This window comes from Panthera tigris, chromosome A1 (assembly GCF_018350195.1).
Source record: "Panthera tigris isolate Pti1 chromosome A1, P.tigris_Pti1_mat1.1, whole genome shotgun sequence".
Classification (NCBI taxonomy): domain Eukaryota; kingdom Metazoa; phylum Chordata; class Mammalia; order Carnivora; family Felidae; genus Panthera; species Panthera tigris.
The window spans coordinates 150,110,166-150,131,447 of NC_056660.1; the positions used below are offsets into that span (position 1 = coordinate 150,110,166).

The 21,282-nt window shown below is 35.8% G+C and overlaps 1 long non-coding RNA gene across 3 annotated transcripts in view; it reads left to right on the forward strand.

The window, feature by feature from the left end:
- Positions 1 to 20,877, forward strand: part of LOC102965287 — a 33,944-nt gene extending 13,067 nt beyond the window's left edge. The window contains exons 3-5 of one of the 3 annotated variants that reach the window (XR_006218832.1): positions 1,442 to 1,553; positions 19,658 to 19,835; positions 20,707 to 20,877. This is a non-coding gene — a long non-coding RNA (uncharacterized LOC102965287). Of the gene's footprint in view, positions 1 to 1,441; positions 1,554 to 2,554; positions 2,733 to 19,657; positions 19,836 to 20,706 lie in introns of those variants that run through there. The other 2 variants (XR_444718.3, XR_006218831.1) reach the window with 2 other exon arrangements.
- Positions 20,878 to 21,282: the final 405 nt, after the last annotated feature.

Consider the following 21,282-nt stretch of genomic DNA (forward strand, 5'->3'; position numbering starts at 1 on the left):
GGCTTTGTAGATATTACTTCATTTTCATAACAAGACTTTTAGGTAAGTATTACCTCTATCTTACACATGAAGAGTCTGAGGCAAAAAAAAAAAAAGTATATCTAACTTAGCCAAATTTATACTGTAAGTCACAGCAAAATTTGAACCCAAGCAATTTGATACCAAACTACACGCTCTTAACCACAATGCCAGAGTCCATAACAGATATTCTTAACCTTTTTTGTGCCATGGATCCCTTTGGCAGTCTGGTGAAGCCTATAAAGCCCTTTTTAGAATCATGTTTTTAAACATATCATATATGGGGTGCCTGGGTAGCTCGGTCGGTTAAGCGTCTGACTTCGGCTCAGGTCATGATCTCACGGTCTGTGAGTTCGAGCCCCATGTCAGGCTCTGTGCTGACAGCTCGGAGCCTGGATCCTGTTTCAGATTCTGTGTCTCCCTCTCTCTCTGCCCCTCCCCTGTTCATGCTCTGTCTCTGTCTCAAAAATAAATAAATGTTAAAAAAAATTTTTTTAAAACATAATATATGCATACAATCATTAATGAAATAAATTATACAAAAATACACTAATCAAGATATTCAACAAAAGTGTACTGTACATGTACTTCTTTATTAATGCACCTAAGAACAAATCCTAGCAGAGGGTCTAATAATGTCTGTAATTTAAAAGAAGTAAACACCGAAAAAAAAATAATAATAATAGTAATAATAAAAATAGGAAACACCAATAGTATCTTGAGATTTCTACTACAGTATGCAACTATAACTATCCTATCTGACTATAGTAACATGATAGGAAAATATCTGTGATTTTATTGGTGAAAAAGCCACCATTGCTTCTAATAACACTATGGTTTATTGCCTATGTTACAATTGGAAGAAATTCTAAATTTCACTTAAAGGTTAGCAAAACTTAAGGTATACTATTTTTTCATTGAAATCACAGCACTCTGTGTTATGACTTTAGTTCATAGACTTCCTGACATATATTTTACTGCAGAAAGTTCATATTCTTCACCCCACCTCCCACTTTCTGGTTTGGGATTACATGAAAAATAAGATACACAAAGCATTAGTTTATTAGAAATAAAAATATATATGTATACATTTCTCCATGTGGTGAACTTGAGCGGGGGATTAGAAACAGGAATGTGTTAGAATAATCAGGTGTATATGGGGAGCTTGGAACTGCTTTAGAATGTTTTATTTCAGAGGTTTAAAACTGGTTCCAAATATGTACTGCCACATGTAATTATTTATAAAAGAATTCATTATTGATACCTCAGTGCCCTACAGTATACTATTTGTCAATACCTGTAGCAGTGCACCAATCAAAAAAGAAAGTTTAAATAACTGGATACCTTTTAAAAGTTTCATTGAGCTAAAAGCAAAACATCTGACAAGTTTTTGATTTGCCTTTCTCATGATTTGATGTCCCAGCAGAGCAACTGGGGAACCTAATTCTGACCAACAAGGAGGAATTGCCTGGCTAATTGGAAGTGACAGAAACCTTGGGAGAAAGCAACCACATACCAAGGATAATTATAAGAAGGTAACATGGGCCCAAAAGAATAGTGTCAAGGAAACTGAAGCCCCCAAATGAGGTGAGACTTGCAAAAAAATGCTAAGAAAGGACAAAGAATGGGCTTTTTAAAATTCTGTTCAGAGCCAAAAGATGATCAAGGAAGGGAAAAGCCCACTTGCAGCTTCTGGTGTAAGGTTACAGCTGACAGAAAGCAGAACTCCCTAATAATATTTTGTTTCATTCTTTACAAAGGAAACATGAGAAGTAGGTGGACATAGTAGAAAGAATTATGTGTGTTTGTGGGGTCAGACAAATCTGAGTTTAATTCTCTGTTTCAACACTTTGTAGTTATGTGACCCTGGGTCTCCTTTTCCCCCTTTTCCCCTCCATTTTCTGTAAAATGGAGACAACCATATCTTTTTCATAGCATTATTCTGAATAATGGAAGTAACACATTCAAAACACAACTAAGCTAGGCTTAGAGCAGTGACAATAAATAGCAACTTATTAATATTATTCACCTATTTGAAACATGGACAAATATCTGCCTTCAGGGTAAGAAGTAGAAGTCTAAAACCTCGAATGATTTGCTTTTTGACTTGGTGATACTCCCTCCCATTAGTGCCCAGGGAAGGGGGAATCCCAAAAGAAAGCAACTGAAACAAAGGAATAGATTGAATTTTCCAAAGAAGTGCTTAAAGTGAAGACATAAGTCTTAAAAGCTAAGGTGATAAAAAAAAATAAATAAAAAAAAACCAGGCCTCTTGAATTTCTTCAAAGCTTCAAGAGGTACAGCTTGAAAGACAAAGGGGAAAAAAATGTATCCTTAAGCAAGATATAGTAGGTTGAATGGTGGCACCCAAAAAGATGTCCACGTCGTACATCTGTGGAAGCTGTGAATGTTACCTTCTTTGGGAAAAGGGACTTTTGCAGACATAACTAAGTTAAAGATCTTGAGATGAGGAGGTAAATCACCCTGGATTATCTGCCCGGCCATAAGTTCAATGACAAGTATCCTTATGTGACAGACAGAGGAGAAGACACAGAGAAGAGGTGGCCATGTGACCACGGAGGCTAAGGTTGGAGTAATGTGGCCACAAGTGAAGGAATGGTGACAGCCAGCAGAAGCTAGAAGAAGCAAAAACCAGGTTTTATCCTAGATCCTTCAGTAGAAGTACAGCCCTGCTAACATCTTGACTTCAGACTTCTGGCCTCGAAACTATAAAATAATAAATTTCGGTTGTTTTAAGTCACCAGTCTGTGGCAGTTTGTTATGGCAGCCCTACAAAGCTACTGCACAGAGTTTAAAGAGAATCTAGTAATGTCCCTAGTAGATTAGGTTTTGCTGGGGTGGAAGGAATGGGTGGGGCTAGGGAGGTGGTTGTGAAATGGATAGTGGAGGGTGGAGAAAGTCTGAGGGACTCAGTGGAGGTAATATGTGAACCACACTGGAGTTAGCAAAATACTGACCATACAGTCTCTGCTTGGACAGAGATTGTCAGAAATTCAGAGACCTGACAGGGTTACCCCATGCATTGCCAGAACCAGGAAGCCAAGCCAATATTCAGCGTTTCCCCAAAGAGTATTTCATGTCATCTGAGAGAGCTTCTGTTTGATTGACAAATGTTTTTTTTACTACCCCACCTCTTGCAGTAGTAATCGCTGTAGTAATAGCTGTCCTTATGCCAATATTTTACTCAATCCTGTCTAAACTTCCCTAGGAAAAAGTATTTTTTAGATATTACCTGGAAGTCACAAACTTTCATAAATAGAAAGGATTATGGACAAGTAAATAGTTTCCAGTGATAAATAATGGAGATCCAATCACTTGGAAACATTTCCTTCAATCTTGTCTTGACCCGGACTTTATTCATTCAACTTAGAGTCCCTCACATCTCTAATTATCTGCCAGGACCACACTGACCTAGGGAAGAATCTAAAAGGTTTTGCTACAAAAATGCTCTGTAAATATCTATAAAAGAAAGCAGTAATCAACCAAATATAGTGTGGGTTTACAAATCAGAATTCATTTGTCTAATTGTATTTTTTTCCGAGGGTTACTAGACTAGTACACCAATAAAATATACAGTAGACAATATTTATCTGTGCCCAACAGGCATTACTGACATTTTTTGTCTATACTTATGAGTAACTGGGGCCAGGGGTAGGGGGGTGGGAGGAGCTACATGATAGTACCTTCAGGGAATGACTTAACACCCGAAGGGTACTGAATTCTAGATGGCAGTCAGCATCTCCAGAGGTTTTTTAGTATAGAATCGCAAACCCTATCTGGGTCAACACTGCATTTCATTGACTTGAGAGAGGATACAGAACACATATTTATCAAGTTTTCACCCAGTTTAAAGTTGGAAAGGGTAGAATATTTTGCAAGCCTTTGAACAGCTTAATGTTGACTCTGGGCTAAATTCTAGATAGTCATGATTAGAATTTATAAAATTTGGGAAGTCTGTAACCATGCATGCAGAATCTAACAAACTAGTAGGGATTTTTAAGTTTATTCCCTCATTTAGATGTCACAAATTTACGGAACATTTACTTTGTATAAAACTCTATATTAGGCTTTCGAAAGATGATTAAAGTATTGCCCTTGGATTGCAGCAGTTTAAAATCTGTTGACTGAAACAGACTTATAAAGAGATAAACTGTATTATAACATAAGTGTTCATTGTAAAGCCTTATATTTGGTAAAAATTCTTTAAAAATTAACTACATATAGTAGCGGGATGGACAGACCCTAATGTGTGTGTAAAACACCTTTAGGAGTTTAATAAAGTGGAAAGAAAATAGTTTTCAAGAATATGATCATGGGCTGATATTCTTATTCTAGCTCACACAAATTGATTTTCTAAAACTTAACAAGGTGTTAAACACTCTAAGGGGGGAATACAAATCGCCAATAAAGATATAAAAACATATTTTAAAAATGCATTCATTCTCAATTACAAGCCAATCAAGACAACAAATTTAAAGAAAATCAATAAATAATAGTATTCCATGTATGCAGAGATGTGGTGAAATGGAATACCATTGGAATAAACATGAAATGGTAATTTTTTTGAAAGTTATTTTTTTAATTAATTTTTTTTTTTACATTTATTTATTTTTGAGAGACAGAGAAAGACAGAGCACAAGTGGGGGAGGGGCAGAGAGAGAATGAGACACAGAATCCGAAGCAGGCTCCAGGCTGTGAGCTGTCAGCACAGAACCCGATACAGGGCTCCAACCTATGAACTGTGAGTTCATGACCTGAGCTGAAGTTGGATGCCCAACCGACTGAGCCACCCAGGTACCCCTGGAAAGTCATTATATATAAGTCACACTATACTATGTAGCTATTTTTTTTCTAGGAAACTGCTTTAAGAAATAATCTAAAATATATCCATAAAGTACACATAAGGAAGTCCATAACAGATTATTTATATCAGCAAAAAATTTAAGATTAAATGATTTAAAAGATATGTATAGCCTATATGATGGGATGTCATAATCATAATCAATATTATGTGTCTTAAAAATAGGATGTGTGCAATATATTTATTATATTATATTATATATATTATATTATATTATATTATATTATATTATATTATATTAGAAGGCTAATATAACTAGAAGGCTAACGATCATGACTTCTCACTGTAAACCATCTTGGATGTTTTGAATTTGTGCCATGTGCATATAAAACATCCCCCAAAAATGCAATTTTAAAAATAAAGTATTCAGCTTAAATTTTTAAAATAGTCACACTATGTGAAAGGCAAGGAAATTTCATTATCTCCTACAGTGAATATGTATAATTGGAAAATGTATACACTCTGGCTGTGTTACTAGAAATATTTTGTACAGTATTTTGCCCTGTAAGAAATCTAGAACCCGTTTTAATACAAGCAAGAAGAATGATAAAGGAGCTCATCTAAGACATGGTTAGAGGAAAATGTAAATGTTTAGCCTAGAGAGCATGATGGCTGTCTTCAAATATGTGAAGTACTGTCATGTGGAAAGGGACCACATTTCTTCAGGAAAATCTCAGAGGATGAAACCAGATCCATTGGCAGGAGCTGTAGTAAGCCATTTTAGCTCAATGTCAAAACACTTACAGACTTGTTCACTTGTTTATAGGCCATTTCAGCCCAATGTCAAGAAACACTTCGTAACAGAACTGGGTAAAAAAAAAAAAAAGAGTGAATTCCCAGTCACTTGAAGGATTCAAGCATAAATTGTCACCTACTTGACTGGACATTATAGAAGAGATTCGAGCAACAGAAGTGTGGTTTTTGTATGATTCCTGCTGTGTGAGAAATCATTTAACCTCTCTGAGACTCTATTCTCTGTAAAATGGAGAAGTTTGACTAAATTACCTCCAGTTCCTTTTGAGTTTTAAATTGTTTTGATTCTGCATTGGTGTAATTACATTTGTCTGTCTTTTCCAGATTTACATAATATCAGCCTTTTATCACTTGAAATACATAGCTATACTTGTGAGAATTAATTGAATATTTGTAAAATTGCAAAACACTATGTAAGTGTAAAGCATTACAGTCCAACATCATTGGCCGTTAGGAAAATGCAAATTAACCCCACAATGACATACCACCACACACTTGTTAGAATGGCTAACTAACATTAAAAATATTTATGATACCAAGTACTGCCAAGATATGGAGCAACTGTATCTCTCGTTCTTTGTTGGTGGGAATGTTAAATGATATAGCTACTCTAGAAAACAGTTTGGCAGTTTCTTCTGAAGTTAAACATAAACTTACCATAATACCCAGCAATCCAACTACTGGATATTTACTCTAGAGAAATGAACATTTAAATTTGTACAAAAATCTGTGTCCAGATTTTTTTACAGTTTATTTATTTTGAGAGAGAGGAAGAGAATGCAAGCTGGAGAGGGGCAGAGAGAGAGGGAGAGAATCCTAAGCAGGCCCCATGCTGTTAGCATAGAGCCCCACCTGGGGCTCGATATCATGAACTGTGAGACCATGACCTGAGCTGAGATCAAGAGTCGGAGGTCTGAATGAGCCACCTAGGTGCCACTGTGTATAGATTTTCATTAAATCTTTATGACAGCCAACTGGAGACCACCCAATGGGTGAATGAGTAAACTGTGGTACATTCATATCATGGAATACTACTCAGCAATAAAAAAGGAACAAACTATTAACATGCACACAAAAACTTATATGGGTCTCAAGGCCATTATACTGACTGAAAAAAAGCCAGTATCAAAAGGTTACATATGATACAATTCCATTTCTATAACAGCCTCAAAATAGCAAAATTATAGTGATGGAGAACACATCAGTTGGGCCAGTGGTTAGAGTTAGAGGGAAGGTGTGACTATAAAGGGGTAGCAGGAGGGAGTTACTTTGGAGTAATGGAATAGTTTTATATCCTAATTGTAATGAACACTACATTAATCTCTGATATGTGGTAAATTTTATAGAACTAAACAAACACACAGAAATTTATGTTTTTCTTCGAGTTTCTGGAAAGCAAGGAAATATGTATCTATATTCAATTTTTGTTTTCATTGACTTTTTTTACGTTTAGCTCTGAACTGTCTTGTAATCAATAATGTGAAATGTTTCTCATATGAAACATTTTTTCTTGTTGAAGAATGGTATAGAAAGAAGGGTGTGAGGTATACTTACTTGATGGTAATTTTACTCCTTTTCTTTAGAGGTGTAAATGGTCAAATGTGAAATAAATTCAGGCACATCGCATTTTTATTTATATTTTGTTCTTGTTTTTAAATTTTACATCACATTTTCAAGGAAGCCTCTGGAAGAGATTTTTACATAAATTTTCACAGCTCACTCAATTGTGATCTGTTTTTTACTATTTATCTTATGACTGAAGAGACTACCCATGTCTTGTCAGGTTCTACTTTAGCTGTTGATTGTCTTTGTTTATAGTTAACTAAACTTACTATTGTTCAAATTTCATGATAAACACAAGAGCTTAAAATTAATTCCAGTGCTAGCATAAGATCTATACAGAGAGTTTGTTTCAAGAGTGAAATGTCTTATAAGATGACCCTTATGGATACTAAAATATTAGCCTCTCTTAGTGTCTAAGACTGTCCTTGTGACTGACATTACCAACGTTTACCAATATTTTCAATTCTCTTCCTTTTCCTGGATATGTAAATGGTTATATGCATTTCTTAGTTCTACAAATTAGATGGGGTCCTGTTACTAGGTCTAAAGATAGACAATGGCCAGAGGCATTGTGTCACTTCCAGTGCACTACTCACCATGCTGTCCTTCCTGGAACAAAGAATCCTGAAGCAGCACGATGAAATGGAGATACCAAAAAAAAACAAAGTGGGTCTTGAGTGTTGAGACACCACATGAAGGGCTGCCCTGGAGAAGTTCCTGGACTTTTAGTAGATTTTCCTGAATAAGAACTTTTATGTGTAAGACTCTAAGATTTTGTTACAGCTTATTACTGCAGCATCACCTAACCTGTCATGACAAATAGAATCTGTATACTAACTTTGCCTGTGTTCAAGGTTTTCAAAAAACAGGGGCGCCTGGCTGGCTCAGTTGGTTAAGCACAGTTGGTGGGATGGAGTTCCGCACCAGGCTCTGTGCTGACAGCTCAGAGCTGCTTGGGATTCTCTCTCTCCCTCTCTCTGCCCCTCCGGTGCACGCTCTCTCTCTCTCAAAATACATATAGAAACTTTTTAAAAAGTATTGAAAAAAAATTTTTAAATAAAAGTTTTCAAAAAGCAAAACAAAAACTTTACATGTCCTTTCATGCTTTCTATTCACCAGATAAATAGCTGAATATGTTGCCAGCTTTTCCAATAAGAATATATTTAGGCAGCACCTGGTTATAACAGCATCCAACTTTTGGTTTCAGTTCAGGTCATGATCTCAGGGTTGGTGGGATCGAGCACCTCTTCCCCACCAACTTGGGATTCTCTCTCTCCCTCTTTCTCTGCCTCTCCCCCAATCATGCTCTCTCATGCTCTCTCTCTCAAAATAAACTTAAAAATAGATATATTTAATACGATAAACATTTCATTTAAAAATTTATTCTGTTAGTCTCTGCCACCAACTTAAGATCTCAAATGTCTAATCTTTTAATTATATCTATATCTATATCTATATATAGATATAGATATAGATATATATCAAAGTTGAACCTTGTGTTAATAATTACCAGTGAATAAAAAAGGATACATTTGTTAATGGAGTCTTTTAATCCACTAAGTAACAATTGATGTTTCTAGTTATATGCCCTGGAAAGCAGAACCTGAGACAGAGATTTGCATTTCAGGAAAACTTATTAGGGATTTTTAATGCAGGTAAAATGCCGGATTGGGTACAGAGAGAATTTGGGCTGTGATAGAGTTATAACAAAGCCTAAGCCAACCTTCTGGATGGCTCTGAAGCCAGGTGGCCCTTCAGAGGTATTCCAAGTTGAGGTAGGGAGCCGGGCGTATTTATACTCATCAATAACCAGTCATTAGATAAAGACTGCCCCCAGCGAGTGCATGTGACCTTGGACAGGCAGTTCCTGCATAAAGCTCACACCTTGAGAGCTGTGAGCCAACAGCATTCCCAGCAGTTGGAGAAACAAGATCTTTAGCTCTGAAGAGGAATCTGGTATCAGTGGAATCTGCCTCAGTGTCCAGGACATGATAATCATAGAAGAATGAATCTATCTGAAATTTTTAGATGATGATGATATTCATCATCATCATCATCATCACCATGACATTTACTGACAGCTTTACCATGTGCCAGGCACTTGTCCTAAGTGTTTGAAATTATTAACTCACATAATTCTCAAAATGACTCTATAATACAGATTTAAATGATTAATCTTTGAAAATAAAAATCAACATAAGTGCTTTTTATTATATACCCCACTGCAGAAATGCTTTGCTAATGAGCATTTAGTAATTCCCACCATAAGTTAGTGTATCCCATATGAGGAGCCCCATTAGTGACTGCTTCGGATTCTGTGTCTCCCTCTCTCTCTGCCCTCCGCTGCTTACACTCTGTCTCTCTCTCTCTCTCTCTCAAAAATAAATACATGTTAAATTAAAAAAAAAAAAAAAGAATGAAAGTGACACCAAGACAAAATAGGACGGTCATTCCCCTGTCATGCCAAGACTATGAGAGCAACTTCACTTCCATAATATCTTGGTCATTTTTTTCTGACCATAATCATGTTAAATTTATAACTTCCTTATAGAGTGATTAGTACATACAAAGCCCCTGAAGGGTAATACAAAACGTTAAGTTTTCTGTCTTTAAGGAGCTATCCAAATGATGTCTCTGCTAGTAACATCAATGCAAAACCATTTACCTGTTAAGCTGAATATGATAGATTGAGAATCCCTTCATTAATAAGTGAGGAAACACAGGCCCCTTTGATTTATAATAAGGAACTAAGGAGCATACAGAAAGTAAAGGCAGGACGAATAAATAAGAAAGGAGGGAATACAGATTTATACACTTAACTATTATTATGTGCTCGATATTGGTGGTTTACTACAAAGGAAAAGTTATCACCTTATGATGAGTAAAGGGATTTTGTGGCATGATAAGAACTTGCTAGTGAGAGTAGGGGAAATAGAAATGATAGGAGCAGAGGAGTCAGATGGATTTACACCTTACCAGCAATGTACAAGAGTTGTGGTATCTGATTTTTGAAATCTGATTTTGAAAGCTTTCATATATACTGGTAACTGATTATGGTTTTAATTTGTATTTCCCTCATAAAGAATGATATTGAATCCTTCTTCATCTGCTTGTTGACCATTTAGGTATCTACATTTTTGAAGTGGCTATTCAAGTCTTACCCATTTTTTAAAACATTGAGTTGTCTTTTTTTTAAATTTATAATAGTGATTTATACATTTTGGATGTAAGTCCTTTGTCAATAGTTGTTTTAGGTTTTTCTTCCACTCAGTGGATTGTTTTCTGATGCTATTAAAGGTGTCTTTTGATAAACAAAAGATCTTAATTTTTTCCCTTCTTTTATTGAAGTTCCTATTTTCAATCACAGAATAATAAAGAAAAGTGAGGACCCACATGCCATTGTCTATATTGGACAAATTTCACATTTTGCCATGCTTGCTTTATCTTATATTTACTGAAACATTTTAAAATTAATTAGATATAGTTCACTCCTTAAAACTTCAGCATGTATCTCTAAAACTAAGTACATTCTTTAATAGTTCATCTATACTCAAACACCCATAATTGTCCCAATTGTCTTTTAAAGAGATTTTTTCCCCAAAGCCACGTCCTTTCCAAAAGGACCACAAATTACACTTAGTAGTTCTTATAGGTAGGGCCTCTGCAAATGCCAGAACTACGGACCTTCCAGGGCAGCAATCTCCCTACCCTTTTATTAAGATAGGTTTATTTACCAAAAGATCTTAATTTTAATGAAGTCTATTTTATTAGTCTCTTCCTCCATAGTTAGTGCTTTTTGCGTTTAAGAAAACATTGGCTACCTTAAAGGTATGAAGCTATTCTCTTACGTTTTCTTTTAGAAGTTTCTTTGTTTTACTCTTCACATTAGATCTTTATCCATTTTAAGTTAATTTTATATATAGTGTGAGGAAGGGGTCAGGGTTCTTTTTTTCATATAGAACTCCTTTTGATCCAGAATCATTTAATTAAAAAATCACCCTCTCCTCCCCTGACTTGAACCTTTGTCATAAATCACATAATTGCATATGGGTGATGACCTCTCCCAAATATTCTATTTAACCTATTAATTATTTGAGTAAGCATTACAATTATTCAATTGGTAAGCAATTTTTCAACTGGTAAAAAAAAAAACAAATTAAAAAAAAGATGAGACTAAGTTCAAAAGGGCCCCAAAAAGCATATGGTGAAGAGTGGAAGTAAATGGACCTTCTACCCTGTTCATCAGTACCCCATTTCGTTCTCCAGAAGCAGTCATAGTGTCAGTGCCAGATATACCAAACATATCTACTTAATTTCTACAGTCCTGAAAAAGGAAATCCTTTTATCCCAAAGTCTACCCCCTGATTCTAATGTAATGACTTTCCTATGTGATTCTAGAATTAAGTTCCTAGGTGATTCTGATAGAAGTGTATTCCAATATAATTCAAAGCCCATTTTCCTTACTCTTTTCAAAAGTATATAGCTAGATTTTTGAAAGCCCAAGAGACGTGGGTTTTATTTAATAAGGAGGATTTAACTTACTTATATTTATTGTGATTATATTTCTTCCTGCCATTTTATTTTATATTATTTACTTTTTTTTTCTTTCTTACCTTCTGTGGAATTAGTCAAGCTTGCATTCTTGTTTTAGTGGCTTAGAAATTATGTATCTTACTGTATTCTGCTTTTAGACATTTAAATTTTAACTTCCATTATAAATATGTATGTATATGTATGTGTGTGTGTATATATATATATATATATATATATATATTTCTTCTTTTTCACTTAAAGTATAGAATTAAGGGGCATCTGTATCCTGCCCTTGATCAATTTCACGTCTTTCTTCCCTAGTTTCTCCTACAACTTAAACAGGGAAGATCTAATTTTTGTACAGTCTGAAGCTTATACAACTTTGGGGTTTCTCTTTAAAACAATTTGAAATTCAAAAATTAAAAGTTGGATAAAAAGTGAATATTTAGAATGAGAAAAAGAAATCAGAACAAATTGTAAAATTTTACAAATTTATACATCTTTAAACTTTTTTTTTTAACTCCTTAAAAAAAAAAACTTAAAAAAAACTTTTTAACTCCTAAAAAAAAAAAACTCTCTGTACTCAATGTGGGGCTCAAACTCACAACCCTGAGATCAAAAGTCACCTGCTCTACAGACTTAGACAGCCAGGCACCCCACAAGTTTATAAATCTTAAATAAAGATAGGTTTACAAATGTAAAATAATTCAGAAAAAATAATATATTATTTTTATTAATTGTTTGGAATTTCTCCTTTTTTGAATGTTTATTTATTTACTTTTGAGACAGAGAGAGAAAGAGAGAGCATGCACAAGTGGAGGAGGGGCAGAGAGAGAGGGAGGCACAGAAGCCAAAGCAGGCTCCAGGCTCTGAGCTGGCAGCACAGAGCCTGACACCGAGTCAGGCTGAACCCATGAACCCTGAGATCATGACGTGAGTGGAAGCTGGATGCTTAACCAAGTGAACCACCCAGGTGCCCCATTTGCCTGGAATTTCTATAGTACTTTTTACTCTTCATTTACTTTCTTTAAAATTTTGCATTTCTTTTTTTATTATTATTATTTTGATTTTGAGCGAGAGATAGAGAGCAAGCGGGGGAAGGGCCGAGAGGGAGACAGAATCCCAAACAGGCTTCAAACTGTAAGTGCAGAGCCGGATGCAAAGCTCTATCTAACCCATGAACCTTGAGACCATGACCTGAGCCAAAATCAAGAGTCGGATGCTTAATCGACCGAGCCACCCAAGCATCCCTATAATTTTCAATTTCTGATTATTGGAAGACTAATCTACAAACTGTCTTCTAGCTGTGTATATATCAACCTTATTCATCTTCCACCACCTCATGCTATCTATATAACCTCTAGCGCTAGGTAGATGAGACACTCACATCACAACTCCAGGCTCCACAGTTTTCCTGGATGAGTCAGCACAGTGAGAAGGAGAATTCCTAAGGCTTTTCCTACATGAGGGAGTGTTGGTAAGAAAAGTTAACTTCACAAATTGACTATGAACCACCCAAATATATTCCCCTAAATACAAATTAAATGATTTCCTCAATTCAATTGCCCCCTCACCAGTTCCCAAAAGTACCCATGACTATCCAATTCCCCCTGTCTTGAGAAGTATAACAGAGAATACAGAGAGAAAATAAAGTGGTCAAATGATTACTTAAATAATTTTAAAATGTTCCACTATTTTATATTTTTTTATTTAATTTTTTTAATGTTTATTTATTTTTGAGACAGAGAGAGATAGAGCATGAACGGGGAAAGGTCAGAGAGAGAGGGAGACACAGAATCTGAAATAGGCTCCAGGTTCTGAGCTGTCAGCACAGCACCTGTCGCGGGGCTCAAACCCACGAACTGCGAGATTGTGACCTGAGCTGAAGTCGGACGCTTAGCCGACTGAGCCATCCAGGCACCCCTCCACTATTTTATATTTTAAGGAAGTCTCTTAAAAATTATATATATATATATATATATATATATATATATATATATATATATATTAATACATACATATATACTTATGCATGCAGAGGATATCAACATAAAAACTAAAAAGAAATTAAAAGACTGGTTGCTTCTGGGGAAAGGAAATGGAGACTAGAGGATGGCAAGTGAAGGAGATTTTCCCTTTCATTGTCTACATTCTTGTAACTGTTAAAGCTTGTATTATTATTTTGTTTGTTTTCTTTACTCTGTATATTTATAACTTATTCAACTTATGAGCAAAGAAACAATAATAAAGCTACCTTTTAAAATACAAAAGGAAAATGTAAACTATTAAACCATGTAGAGAACCCTTCGTATCCCTTTTGCTGTTGTTTATATACTAGAAACGATAGTGCTATGATCCGAATTTTTTGTTTCTTCTCCAAATTCATACGTTCAAACCCTAACCTCCAAAGATAATGGCATTAGGAGATGGGGTTTTGGGGAGGTGCTTAGGTCACATGGAGTCCTTATGAATGAAATTAGTGTTCTTATAAAAAATCCCACAGCAATCCCTTGCCCCTTCTACCTTGTGAGGGCACAGGAAGAAGGCACGGGCTCTGAATCAGGAAGGTACCTTCATCAGAATGCAACCATCCTGGTGCCTTGATCTTGGACTCCCCAAGCCCCTAGAACTGTAAGGAATTTCTGTTTATGTTACTCATTCTGTGGTACTTTGTTATAGCAGCCCGAATGAACTAAGAAAGTTAACTTTCTTACTTTGTTAAAGGCTCAAATGTCTAATGTTTTCTCTGTTAAAATTATATTGCACTGCTTTTAAAATAGCTACATTTTACTTATTTGAGAAGTGCTCCCTCCTGCTACCTTTCCTAAAAGAGTTTATATATGGCAGGTGTTATTTCTTCTTTAAATGTTTAATAGGATTCACCAATGAAATTATCTAAGCCTAGAGCTTTCTTTATGGGAAGGTTTTTCACAAAAAAAATCAGTTTCTTCAGTTGAAGGGCTATTCAGATTTTCTTTTTCATTTTTTTGTCTTTAGAGTAAGTTATATTTTATTATTAAAAAAATTTTAATGTTTATTTTTGAGAGAGAGAAAGAGCAAGCAGGGGAAGGGCAGAGAGAGATGCAGACACAGAATCCAAAGCAGGCTCCAGGCTCTTGAGCTGTGAGCACAGAACCCAACATGGGGCTCAAACCCATGAACCTTGAGATCATGACCTGAGCCAAAGTAGGATGCTTAGCTGACTGAGCCACCCAGGCATCCCTTTAAAGAAAGTAATATTTAAAAAAATTTGTCTCTGTCATTTAAATTGTTATGTTTATTGGCATAAAGATATTTACATATTTCTTTAGTATCCATTTACTGTCTTTAAAATCTGTAGTGATACACCCTTTATTCTTGACACTGAAAACTTGTGTTTTCTCTTTATTTTCTCTTGATCATTCAGCTAGCTGTTTATCACTTTTGTTAATCCTTTCAAAGAGTTTTTTTTGGTTTTTTGTTTGCTGCTTTTTAGCTGGACCAATTTATACTTAATATAACTATTATCTGGTGGTATTTAATTTTATGACTTTATTACTTGTTTTCTATTTGTTTTTTTTTTCCATCAGTTTTTTTTTTTTGTTCCTCTGTGTCTACTTACTCAAAATTTTTAGCCTAATTGAATATTAGTTATTTAAGGCAGTAAGACAGCAGGTTTCTATCTAGTTTTTAGTTACCAAGTATGACACCAGCTGGCCAAAAATACCACAAAAATAGGAAGCTTACTTAGTGTCATTAACTCTATCAATTAATTTTTTCCTGTCCCTTCCAGTTTTTATTGCTTTTGGTCATATTCCCATGTCTTCAGATAATTGTTTTTCATATTTTCTCCATATGTATTTTTGTTATCTGTGGAACAGTTGGGATAAATAGGAGCTCTTCTCCCTTTGCCAAGGATGGAAACTAATTTTTAAAAATAATTTACTTATTTTTTAATTTGCATCCAAATTAGTTAGCATGTAGTGCAACAATGATTTCAGGAGTAGATGCCTTATGTCCCTTACCCATTTAGCCCATCCACCATCCCACAACCCCTCCAGTAACCCTCTGTTTGTTCTCCATATTTCAGAGTCTCTTATGTTTTGTCCTTGTCCCTGTTTTTATATTATTTTTGCTTCCCTTCCCTTATGTTCATCTCTTCTGTGTCTTAAAGTCCTCATATGAGTGAAGTCATGGGATATTTGTCTTTCTCTGACTGACTAATTTTGCTTAGCATAATACCCTCTAGTTCCATCCACATGGTTGCAAATGACAAGATTTCATTCTTTTTGATTGCTGAGTAATACTCCATTGTGTGTGTGTGTGTGTGTGTGTGTGTGTGTGTATACACAACATCTTCTTTATCCATTCATCCGTCAGTGGACATTTGGGCTCTTTCCATACTTTGGCTATTGTTGATAGTGCTACTACGAATATGGGGGTGCATGTGCCTCTTCGAAACAGCATACCTGTATCCCTTGGAAAAATATGTAGTAGTACAATTGCTGGGTCATGGGGTAGTTCTATTTTTAATTTTTTGAGGAACCTCCACACTGTTTTCCAGAGTGGCTGCACAAGCCTGCATTCCCACCAGCAGTGCCAAAGAGATCCTGTTTCTCCACATCCTTGCCACCATCTGTTGTTGCCTGAGTTGTTAATGTTAGCTACTCTGACCAGTGTGAGGTGATATCTTGTTGTGGTTTTGATTTGTATTTCCCGGATGATGAGTGATAGTGAGCATTTTTTCATGTGTCGGTTGGCCATCTGGATGTCTTCTTTGGAATGGAAGTGTCGATTCATGTCTTTTGCCCGTTTCTTCACTAGATGATTTGTTTTTTGGGTGTTGAGTTTGGCAAGTTCTTTATAGATTTTGGATACTAACCCTTTATCTGATATGTCGTTTACAAATATCTTCTCCCATTCCATGGGTTGCCTTTTAGTTTTGCTGATTGTTTCCTTCACCGTGCAGAAGTTTTTACTTTGATGAGGTCCCAATAGTTCATTTTTGCTTTTGTTTCCCTTGCCTCCAGAGACGTGTTGAGTAAGAAGTTGCTATGGCCAAGGTCAAAGAGGGTTTGCCTGCTTTCTCCTTGAGGATTTGGATGGCTTCCTGTCTTACGTTTAAGTCTTTCATCCATTTTGAGTTTATTTTTGTGTATGGTCTAAGGAAGTGATCCACGTTCATTCTTCTGCATGTCACCATCCAGTTTTCCCAGCACCACTTGCTGACGAGACTGTCCATTGGATAGTCTTTGGATATCCCATTGGATATTCTTTCCTGCTTTGTCAAAAATTCGTGGGCCATACATTTGTGGGTCCATTTCTGTGTTCTCTATTCTGTTCCATTGATGTGAGTGTCTGTTTTGGTGCCAGTACCATGCTGTCTTGATGATTACAGTTCTGTAATACCGCTTGAAGTCCAGGATTGTGATGCTTCCTGCTTTGGTTTTCTTTTTCAAGGTTGCTTTTGCTATTCGGGGTCTTTTCTGGTTCCATACAAATTTTAGGATTGTTTGTTCTAACTCTGTGAAGAATGCTGGTATTATTTTGATAGGTATTGCATTCAATATGTAGATTGCTTTGGGTAGTATTGACATGTTAACAATATTTGTTCTTCCTATCCAGGAGCATGGAATATTTTTCCATTTTTTTGTGTCTTCTTCAATTTCTTTCCTAAGCTTTCTACAGTTTTCAGTGTATAAGTTTTTCACCTCTTTGGTTAGATTTATTCCTAAGTATGTTATGGTTTTGGTGCAGTTGTAAATGGGATAGATTCCTTGATTTCCCTTTCTGTTGCTTCATTATTGGTGTATAGGAATGCAACCGATTTCTGTGCATTGATTTATATCCTGTGACTTTGCTGACTTCGGGGATCAGTTCTAGCCATTTTTTGGTGGAATCTTTTGGGTTTTCCATATCGAGTATCATGTCATCTGCAAAGAGTGAAAGTGTGATCTTCTCCTGGCTGATTTGGATGCCTTTTATTTCTTTGTGTTGTATGATTGCTGAGGCTAAGACTTCCAATACTATGTTGAATAACAGTGGCGAGAGTGGACATCCCTGTCTTGTGGAACCTAATTTTTAAAGCTCTTATCACCTCTGTTACAATCCCCTTCACTTACACAGTGTGATGAATCTCACTATGTTTCTTTAAAGGATCACTGTTAGCCCTGAAATCTAACTATTGGAGGAATCACAAAAAGAAGTTTGCTCAATGATTTTTGTGTGTGTGTGAAGTATTTAGAATGTTGGTAAGAAAATGAATAAGCACTATCTCAAGTGTTTACCTTTGAATAGTGGAATTATAAGGTGATTTTTTTCTCTTTCATGCTTTTTAGAACTTTCCAAATTTCTATAATTGACCTACTTTATAATTGGGATGAAGGTTATTAATTCTTTTTGATTAAGGGAGTAAGATGACACTAACATCTGCTGATCACCTACCATGAGTTGTGTAGTGAACTAGGCACTGTTCCGTCTTAAACTTTTATCATTTTTTTAAAACCATAAGAAAATATCTTTTAAATTAACTGTTAAGGTGCAGTTTAGAGGAATATTTATTTTCCATGCTAATGATGTGCTTTGGTGGTTTTCTCATTAGGAGTCTTTCTGTGTCCTCCTCATGTTAAGATTAGTAGATGAATTCTAGAAACACATCAATATCTGGGATGTAGTAAGAATTGAGAAATACCAATGTTCCTTCATTATACCCACGCATTAAATTTGACCTCTGGCACTCTTAGAAAGAGACAATTTCCCTCATTGTTTTCCTGATATTCTTGAGGTACCTAAACTGTGTAGGGTCTTATCCTTTCTTCTAAGGAGCAATGCCATCTTTTATCTAGCCCCGCTTAATTCACCAGTTTTAATTTTCAATTTTCACTTTTTCAGAATGCTTACGAAGAGTATATTCTATAGTAGAGAAAGGCTGAGCAAAGTATAATCTACTACATGCACAGAATTGGAGGCCATGCAAACTCTTCAGCCCTCAGTTCCTAAGGACCATAAGCAGCTTTTGTGTTCTCACCCTAGGGCTTACCCTCAGTGCTTTCTAGATAAAACTGCCTTGGCTTCCCTCTCCTAATCAGGGATGAGGTGATTGGATTGAGTCATGTTTCATGTGAAGTATTTGGGCCCCTTATCTGAACCAGTCATTACCTCTTGAGGCAGATGTAACTGGGACTGCTGTAATGATCTGACAAAAGACCTATTCCTTCAACATTACCAGTCATTAACTCTCCAAGACAAGATGTGACATGCCACAGCCCTCAGACAGTTCATCCAGTAGGAGTTCCTTCTTGACAAATATAATCCCTTTTCACCTTTGTTCATGACAATTTTATTTCTTTCACAGTGTCAAACTACCAATTTTTCCAAGTCAGCACTCCCTACTTGGACTAGGGACTTTTTTTTCACTTAAAAGGGAGGTCCTACTATCTTTTCACTTTTGATTGTATCTTACTTTAATTGGTCTTTCTTAGAATAGCAATTTTGAGCATATCTATATCTATATGTATATATATATGTATATATATATATGTATATATATATATATATATATATATAGAGAGAGAGAGAGAGAGAGAGAGCAGCACAGCTGGACTCTAATACCTATAAATGTTTTCTTTCCCATTACTTTTGCTGCAAACTGTACAGTTTGAGGTAAAAAAAAAAAAGCCTGTTTTAATCATAGACACTACTTCGTGTTCAGTATGTACAATAAATATTTATTCCACAGATGTGATATCACAATGAATCCGGGGTTAGGGGTATTTTCCTGAAAGCAAAAGAAAAGCAGAATACTTGGTATCTAGTCTTCAATTCTTAACTTTACTTAAGTAACTTTGCCCACGCAGGAAATTCTAAAATAAATTGTCTTGTAAAAAATGGGATCACTGGTTCAAAATACCTCTATCCTTTTCTCTTCAGTGGTTAAACCTACACAAAACTATGAAACTGATGCCACAATTGAGAAGAATTTCTGTTGGGAGACTGTAATTTCCCAGGGAGAGTCTCATTAGCTAGAAGTCGATACAACTATCTGCAACATAGCGCAAAGTTCTGAACATAAGTGAAATGGGACATGGCTCTTTATTTGACTTAAAAGGTAACTAGGCAAATAATACAGATGTACACAGGAAGACTAGACTGATAAACTGAAGAAAGATAGATGGCACAGAACTTAATGGCCTCCTAGCAGCAGTCTGGTGTGATAATCTGGAGAATGGTCAAGGAACAGCATTCCAAGTCAAGTTCAGGAACTGGCTGAATGGAATCAGGGAAAGTGGACTATGTCAGATCTAAAAGTGTAGGTTATGGAGTCTTGCACTGGGCTCAGATTCTCTCCAGATAAGCCTTCTCTAAGGTATAGAATATCAAAGTTCAGTGAGACAGTATTTAGCAAGGGTTAGTTTAAGATGAAACAGAAAGAGAAGAAAAACTCTGAAATACAGGAAAGAGTAATAATTTCAATATCTGATTTAAGAAAGAACTCTTGTTCCCTCTTGAAGACAGACAGTCACACTGAGTCTAACAGTAAGATCATCTGCACAGTAGGAGTGCTGAATGGATAAGCTACCTGCAGAACTGAAAGATACCAGGTGCTGAGGTGTGAGGGGTGGGGATGAGGGTCCTCAGAGTGTTGAGGCTAGGAGGAGAAAGACAATCTCCTGCAGGACAGAGAGAATAAGAAACAATGGACAAAGGGGAGTAAACTCATCAATAACGTTTAAAAATGATCTTTAGGTAAGCCTTTCAGTTATAGAGCACACCCACATTTTGAGGCTGCAATTACTTTTCTTCTCTTAGAAGTGTAGTTAGATGGGCTCTACTTCTCTGATATATATAATTTTAAAAAATAATAGTCTGGATTATAAACTAGAAAGCTAGTTATTACCATGCAACAGTTTTATGCAATGGGGTATAATTGCTCACTAATTGTTCTATGTTCTCTCATTTTTTGTTTATCTCTTAATTAGATTTTCAGTAACTCAAGGGCTGGATAAATATCACTCACTGCTTAAAAGCTTAAACTCTGGAGGTTGATAGAGCTGGTGAGATTCCTATTCTTTCTTATCTGTGTGTCCTTGAGCAAATTATTAACCTCCCTAAGCTTCAGTTTATTCGCATGTAAAATGGGAATAATAAGAAACCTGCCTCATGGAGTTGTATTAAGGAATAAAGTAAATGAAATAACATAAATAAAATATTTCCATTTTGTGACAAATAACACAGCAGTTAAGTGTGCTAATGTTGAAATAAAACATGTCTACTGTCTTTTCTTCTATCATATACCTTTAGGACTGTTGTGGAAGACATGCTGTTAGAATGTATTCTATTTGTCTGTTATCACATTATGTGAAAAGTTCAGGACTGATATTCACTAAATTTGAGGTTATGTTTGGGATACTATGACAGAAACTAAAGATTTGAAAACTCAATAATCCCCCAGGGCAGCTGAAACTAAGGCACAATAAGGAGCCCATGTGACTACTCATCTGGGAGAGGCATGCCACAGGCAACAAGATGCAATAGAGGCAGTAAATAGACAATGG